General features: G+C 45.5%; 1 non-coding gene across 1 annotated transcript; it reads left to right on the forward strand.

Moving 5' to 3' along the window:
• Positions 1-2,407: 2,407 nt before the first annotated feature.
• Positions 2,408-2,479, forward strand: TRNAL-CAG (transfer RNA leucine (anticodon CAG)). Its single transcript has one exon. It is a non-coding gene; the product is annotated as a tRNA-Leu (tRNA).
• The last annotated feature ends 5,667 nt before the right edge of the window (positions 2,480-8,146 follow it).

Raw genomic sequence — 8,146 nt, forward strand, 5'->3', positions numbered from 1 at the left:
TGCTGGGCCCATAACCCAGAGGTCCGTGGATCGAAACCACGCTCTGCTATGTTAATGCAAAGTAGCATTTGCTATTTTGGTATCAGTTAGTTTTTCATATAATGGTTATGTAAGCAGAGTGGCGCAGTGGAAGCGTGCTGGGCCCATAACCCATAGGTCCGTGGATCGAAACCACGCTCTGCTATGTTAATGCAAAGTAGCATTTGCTCTTATGGTATCAGTTAGTTTTTCATATATTGGTGATGTAAGCAGAGTGGAGCAGTGGAAGCGTGCTGGGCCCATAACCCAGAGGTCCGTGGATCGAAACCACGCTCTGCTATGTTATTGAAAAGTAGCATTTGCTATTTTGGTATCAGTTAGTTTTTCATATAATGGTGATGTAAGCAGAGTGGCGCAGTGGAAGCGTGCTGGGCCCATAACCCAGAGGTCCGTGGATCGAAACCACGCTCTGCTATGTTAATGCAAAGTAGCATTTGCTATTTTGGTATGAGTTAGTTTTTCATATAATGGTGATGTAAGCAGAGTGGCGCAGTGGAAGCGTGCTGGGCCCAAAACCCAGAGGTCCGTGGATCGAAACCACGCTCTGCTATGTTATTGCAAAGTAGCATTTGCTATTTTGGTATCAGTTAGTTTTTCATATAATGGTGATGTAAGCAGAGTGGCGCAGTGGAAGCGTGCTGGGCCCATAACCCAGAGGTCCGTGGATCGAAACCACGCTCTGCTATGTTAATGCAAAGTAGCATTTGCTATTTTGGTATCAGTTAGTTTTTCATAGAATGGTTATGTTTGCAGAGTGGCGCAGTGGAAGCGTGCTGGGCCCATAACCCATAGGTCCGTGGATCGAAACCACGCTCTGCTATGTTAATGCAAAGTAGCATTTGCTCTTATGGTATCAGTTAGTTTTTCATATATTGGTGATGTAAGCAGAGTGGCGCAGTGGAAGCGTGCTGGGCCCATAACCCAGAGGTCCGTGGATCGAAACCATGCTCTGCTATGTTATTGAAAAGTAGCATTTGCTATTTTGGTATCAGTTAGTTTTTCATATAATGGTGATGTAAGCAGAGTGGCGCAGTGGAAGCGTGCTGGGCCCAAAACCCAGAGGTCCGTGGATCGAAACCACGCTCTGCTATGTTAATGCAAAGTAGCATTTGCTATTTTGGTATCAGTTAGTTTTTCATATAATGGCGATGTAAGCAGAGTGGCGCAGTGGAAGCTTGCTGGGCCCATGACCCAGAGGTCCATGGATCGAAACCACGCTCTACTATGTTAATGCAAAGTAGCATTTGCTATTTTGGTATCAGTTAGTTTTTCATAGAATGGTGATGTAAGCAGAGTGGCGCAGTGGAAGCGTGCTGGGCCCAAAACCCAGAGGTCCGTGGATCGAAACCACGCTCTGCTATGTTATTGCAAAGTAGCATTTGCTATTTTGGTATCAGTTAGTTTTTCATATAATGGTGATGTAAGCAGAGTGGCGCAGTGGAAGCGTGCTGGGCCCAAAACCCAGAGGTCCGTGGATCGAAACCACGCTCTGCTATGTTAATGCAAAGTAGCATTTGCTATTTTGGTATCAGTTAGTTTTTCATATAATGGCGATGTAAGCAGAGTGGCGCAGTGGAAGCTTGCTGGGCCCATGACCCAGAGGTCCATGGATCGAAACCACGCTCTACTATGTTAATGCAAAGTAGCATTTGCTATTTTGGTATCAGTTAGTTTTTCATATAATGGTGATGTAAGCAGAGTGGCGCAGTGGAAGCGTGCTGGGCCCAAAACCCAGAGGTCCGTGGATCGAAACCACGCTCTGCTATGTTATTGGAAAGTAGCATTTGCTATTTTGGTATCAGTTAGTTTTTCATATAATGGTGATTTAAGCAGAGTGGCGCAGTGGAAGCGTGCTGGGCCCAATTCCCAGAGGTCCGTGGATCGAAACCACGCTCTGCTATGTTATTGCAAAGTAGCATTTGCTATTTTGGTATCAGTTAGTTTTTCATATAATGGTGATGTAAGCAGAGTGGCGCAGTGGAAGCGTGCTGGGCCCAAAACCCAGAGGTCCGTGGATCGAAACCACGCTCTGCTATGTTAATGCAAAGTAGCATTTGCTATTTTGGTATCAGTTAGTTTTTCAAATAATGGTGATGTAAGCAGAGTGGCGCAGTGGAAGCGTGCTGGGCCCAAAACCCAGAGGTCCGTGGATCGAAACCACGCTCTGCTATGTTAATGCAAAGTAACATTTGCTATTTTGGTATCAGTTAGTTTTTCATATAATGGCGATGTAAGCAGAGTGGCGCAGTGGAAGCGTACTGGGCCCATAACCCAGAGGTCCGTGGATCGAAACCACGCTCTGCTATGTTATTGCAAAGTAGCATTTGCTATTTTGGTATCAGTTAGTTTTTCATATAATGGTGATGTAAGCAGAGTGGCGCAGTGGAAGCGTGCTGGGCCCAGAACCCAGAGGTCTGTGGATCGAAACCACGCTCTGCTATGTTAATGCAAAGTAGCATTTGCTATTTTGGTATCAGTTAGTTTTTTAAATAATGGTGATGTAAGCAGAGTGGCGCAGTGGAAGCGTGCTGGGCCCAAAACCCAGAGGTCCGTGGATCGAAACCACGCTCTGCTATGTTAATGCAAAGTAACATTTGCTATTTTGGTATCAGTTAGTTTTTCATATAATGGCGATGTAAGCAGAGTGGCGCAGTGGAAGCGTACTGGGCCCATAACCCAGAGGTCCGTGGATCGAAACCACGCTCTGCTAAATTAAAGCAAAATAGCACTTGCTATTTTGATTTAAGTTAGTTTGTTCATACAATGATCATGTAAGCAGAATGGCGCAGTGGAAGCGTGCTGGGCCCATAACCCAGAGGTCAGTGGATCGAAACCACGCTCTGCTAAATTAAAGCAAAATAGCACTTGCTCTTTTGCTATCAGTTAGTTTGTTCATACAATGATCATGTAAGCAGAATGGCGCAGTGGAAGCGTGCTGGGCCCATAACCCAGAGGTCAGTGGATCGAAACCACGCTCTGCTAAATTAAAGCAAAATAGCACTTGCTCTTCTGCTATCAGTTAGTTTGTTCATACAATGATCATGTAAGCAGAATGGCGCAGTGGAAGCGTGCTGGGCCCATAACCCAGAGGTCAGTGGATCGAAACCACGCTCTGCTAAATTAAAGCAAAATAGCACTTGCTATTTTGCTATCAGTTAGTTTTTCATATAATGGTGATGTAAGCAGAATGGCGCAGTGGAAGCGTGCTGGGCCCATAACCCAGAGGTCCGTGGATCGAAACCACGCTCTGCTAAATTAACGCAAAATAGCACTTGCTATTTTGATATAAGTTAGTTTGTTCATACAATGATCATGTAAGCAGAGTGGCGCAATGGAAGCGTGCTGGGCCCATAACCCAGAGGTCCGTGGATCGAGACCACGCTCTGCTATGTTGTTGAAAAGTAGCATTTGCTATTTTGGTATCAGTTAGTTTTTCATATGATGGTGATGTAAGCAGAGTGGCGCAGTAGAAGCGTGCTGGGCCCATAACCCAGAGGTCCGTGGATCGAAACCACGCTCTGCTATGTTAATGCAAAGTAGCATTTGCTATTTTGGTATCAGTTAGTTTTTCATATAATGGTTATGTAAGCAGAGTGGCGCAGTGGAAGCGTGCTGGGCCCATAACCCATAGGTCCGTGGATCGAAACCACGCTCTGCTATGTTAATGCAAAGTAGCATTTGCTCTTATGGTATCAGTTAGTTTTTCATATATTGGTGATGTAAGCAGAGTGGAGCAGTGGAAGCGTGCTGGGCCCATAACCCAGAGGTCCGTGGATCGAAACCACGCTCTGCTATGTTATTGAAAAGTAGCATTTGCTATTTTGGTATCAGTTAGTTTTTCATATAATGGTGATGTAAGCAGAGTGGCGCAGTGGAAGCGTGCTGGGCCCATAACCCAGAGGTCCGTGGATCGAAACCACGCTCTGCTATGTTAATGCAAAGTAGCATTTGCTATTTTGGTATGAGTTAGTTTTTCATATAATGGTGATGTAAGCAGAGTGGCGCAGTGGAAGCGTGCTGGGCCCAAAACCCAGAGGTCCGTGGATCGAAACCACGCTCTGCTATGTTATTGCAAAGTAGCATTTGCTATTTTGGTATCAGTTAGTTTTTCATATAATGGTGATGTAAGCAGAGTGGCGCAGTGGAAGCGTGCTGGGCCCATAACCCAGAGGTCCTTGGATCGAAACCACGCTCTGCTATGTTAATGCAAAGTAGCATTTGCTATTTTGGTATCAGTTAGTTTTTCATAGAATGGTTATGTTTGCAGAGTGGCGCAGTGGAAGCGTGCTGGGCCCATAACCCATAGGTCCGTGGATCGAAACCACGCTCTGCTATGTTAATGCAAAGTAGCATTTGCTCTTATGGTATCAGTTAGTTTTTCATATATTGGTGATGTAAGCAGAGTGGCGCAGTGGAAGCGTGCTGGGCCCATAACCCAGAGGTCCGTGGATCGAAACCACGCTCTGCTATGTTAATGCAAAGTAGCATTTGCTATTTTGGTATCAGTTAGTTTTTCATATAATGGCGATGTAAGCAGAGTGGCGCAGTGGAAGCTTGCTGGGCCCATGACCCAGAGGTCCATGGATCGAAACCACGCTCTACTATGTTAATGCAAAGTAGCATTTGCTATTTTGGTATCAGTTAGTTTTTCATAGAATGGTGATGTAAGCAGAGTGGCGCAGTGGAAGCGTGCTGGGCCCAAAACCCAGAGGTCCGTGGATCGAAACCACGCTCTGCTATGTTATTGCAAAGTAGCATTTGCTATTTTGGTATCAGTTAGTTTTTCATATAATGGTGATGTAAGCAGAGTGGCGCAGTGGAAGCGTGCTGGGCCCAAAACCCAGAGGTCCGTGGATCGAAACCACACTCTGCTATGTTAATGCAAAGTAGCATTTGCTATTTTGGTATCAGTTAGTTTTTCATATAATGGCGATGTAAGCAGAGTGGCGCAGTGGAAGCTTGCTGGGCCCATGACCCAGAGGTCCATGGATCGAAACCACGCTCTACTATGTTAATGCAAAGTAGCATTTGCTATTTTGGTATCAGTTAGTTTTTCATATAATGGTGATGTAAGCAGAGTGGCGCAGTGGAAGCGTGCTGGGCCCAAAACCCAGAGGTCCGTGGATCGAAACCACGCTCTGCTATGTTATTGGAAAGTAGCATTTGCTATTTTGGTATCAGTTAGTTTTTCATATAATGGTGATGTAAGCAGAGTGGCGCAGTGGAAGCGTGCTGGGCCCAATTCCCAGAGGTCCGTGGATCGAAACCACGCTCTGCTATGTTATTGCAAAGTAGCATTTGCTATTTTGGTATCAGTTAGTTTTTCATATAATGGTGATGTAAGCAGAGTGGCGCAGTGGAAGCGTGCTGGGCCCAAAACCCAGAGGTCCGTGGATCGAAACCACGCTCTGCTATGTTATTGGAAAGTAGCATTTGCGATTTTGGTATCAGTTAGTTTTTCATATAATGGTGATGTAAGCAGAGTGGCGCAGTGGAAGCGTGCTGGGCCCAAAACCCAGAGGTCCGTGGATCGAAACCACGCTCTGCTATGTTATTGCAAAGTAGCATTTGCTATTTTGGTATCAGTTAGTTTTTCATATAATGGTGATGTAAGCAGAGTGGCGCAGTGGAAGCGTGCTGGGCCCAAAACCCAGAGGTCCGTGGATCGAAACCACGCTCTGCTATGTTAATGCAAAGTAGCATTTGCTATTTTGGTATCAGTTAGTTTTTCAAATAATGGTGATGTAAGCAGAGTGGCGCAGTGGAAGCGTGCTGGGCCCAAAACCCAGAGGTCCGTGGATCGAAACCACGCTCTGCTATGTTAATGCAAAGTAACATTTGCTATTTTGGTATCAGTTAGTTTTTCATATAATGGCGATGTAAGCAGAGTGGCGCAGTGGAAGCGTACTGGGCCCATAACCCAGAGGTCCGTGGATCGAAACCACGCTCTGCTAAATTAAAGCAAAATAGCACTTGCTATTTTGATTTAAGTTAGTTTGTTCATACAATGATCATGTAAGCAGAATGGCGCAGTGGAAGCGTGCTGGGCCCATAACCCAGAGGTCAGTGGATCGAAACCACGCTCTGCTAAATTAAAGCAAAATAGCACTTGCTCTTTTGCTATCAGTTAGTTTGTTCATACAATGATCATGTAAGCAGAATGGCGCAGTGGAAGCGTGCTGGGCCCATAACCCAGAGGTCAGTGGATCGAAACCACGCTCTGCTAAATTAAAGCAAAATAGCACTTGCTCTTTTGCTATCAGTTAGTTTGTTCATACAATGATCATGTAAGCAGAATGGCGCAGTGGAAGCGTGCTGGGCCCATAACCCAGAGGTCAGTGGATCGAAACCACGCTCTGCTAAATTAAAGCAAAATAGCACTTGCTATTTTGCTATCAGTTAGTGTTTCATATAATGGTGATGTAAGCAGAATGGCGCAGTGGAAGCGTGCTGGGCCCATAACCCAGAGGTCCGTGGATCGAAACCACGCTCTGCTAAATTAACGCAAAATAGCACTTGCTATTTTGATATAAGTTAGTTTGTTCATACAATGATCATGTAAGCAGAGTGGCGCAATGGAAGCGTGCTGGGCCCATAACCCAGAGGTCCGTGGATCGAGACCACGCTCTGCTATGTTGTTGAAAAGTAGCATTTGCTATTTTGGTATCAGTTAGTTTTTCATATAATGGTGATGTAAGCAGAGTGGCGCAGTAGAAGCGTGCTGGGCCCATAACCCAGAGGTCCGTGGATCGAAACCACGCTCTGCTATGTTAATGCAAAGTAGCATTTGCTATTTTGGTATCAGTTAGTTTTTCATATAATGGTTATGTAAGCAGAGTGGCGCAGTGAAAGCGTGCTGGGCCCATAACCCATAGGTCCGTGGATCGAAACCACGCTCTGCTATGTTAATGCAAAGTAGCATTTGCTCTTATGGTATCAGTTAGTTTTTCATATATTGGTGATGTAAGCAGAGTGGAGCAGTGGAAGCGTGCTGGGCCCATAACCCAGAGGTCCGTGGATCGAAACCACGCTCTGCTATGTTATTGAAAAGTAGCATTTGCTATTTTGGTATCAGTTAGTTTTTCATATAATGGTGATGTAAGCAGAGTGGCGCAGTGGAAGCGTGCTGGGCCCATAACCCAGAGGTCCGTGGATCGAAACCACGCTCTGCTATGTTAATGCAAAGTAGCATTTGCTATTTTGGTATGAGTTAGTTTTTCATATAATGGTGATGTAAGCAGAGTGGCGCAGTGGAAGCGTGCTGGGCCCAAAACCCAGAGGTCCGTGGATCGAAACCACGCTCTGCTATGTTATTGCAAAGTAGCATTTGCTATTTTGGTATCAGTTAGTTTTTCATATAATGGTGATGTAAGCAGAGTGGCGCAGTGGAAGCGTGCTGGGCCCATAACCCAGAGGTCCGTGGATCGAAACCACGCTCTGCTATGTTAATGCAAAGTAGCATTTGCTATTTTGGTATCAGTTAGTTTTTCATAGAATGGTTATGTTTGCAGAGTGGCGCAGTGGAAGCGTGCTGGGCCCATAACCCATAGGTCCGTGGATCGAAACCACGCTCTGCTATGTTAATGCAAAGTAGCATTTGCTCTTATGGTATCAGTTAGTTTTTCATATATTGGTGATGTAAGCAGAGTGGCGCAGTGGAAGCGTGCTGGGCCCATAACCCAGAGGTCCGTGGATCGAAACCACGCTCTGCTATGTTAATGCAAAGTAGCATTTGCTATTTTGGTATCAGTTAGTTTTTCATATAATGGCGATGTAAGCAGAGTGGCGCAGTGGAAGCTTGCTGGGCCCATGACCCAGAGGTCCATGGATCGAAACCACGCTCTACTATGTTAATGCAAAGTAGCATTTGCTATTTTGGTATCAGTTAGTTTTTCATAGAATGGTGATGTAAGCAGAGTGGCGCAGTGGAAGCGTGCTGGGCCCAAAACCCAGAGGTCCGTGGATCGAAACCACGCTCTGCTATGTTATTGCAAAGTAGCATTTGCTATTTTGGTATCAGTTAGTTTTTCATATAATGGTGATGTAAGCAGAGTGGCGCAGTGGAAGCGTGCTGGGCCCAAAACCCAGAGGTCCGTGGATCGAAACC

Source organism: Phalangium opilio, unplaced genomic scaffold (genome assembly GCF_054372755.1).
Source record: "Phalangium opilio isolate 3A_F unplaced genomic scaffold, DU_Popi_V2 ptg000078l_1, whole genome shotgun sequence".
NCBI lineage: Eukaryota > Metazoa > Arthropoda > Arachnida > Opiliones > Phalangiidae > Phalangium > Phalangium opilio.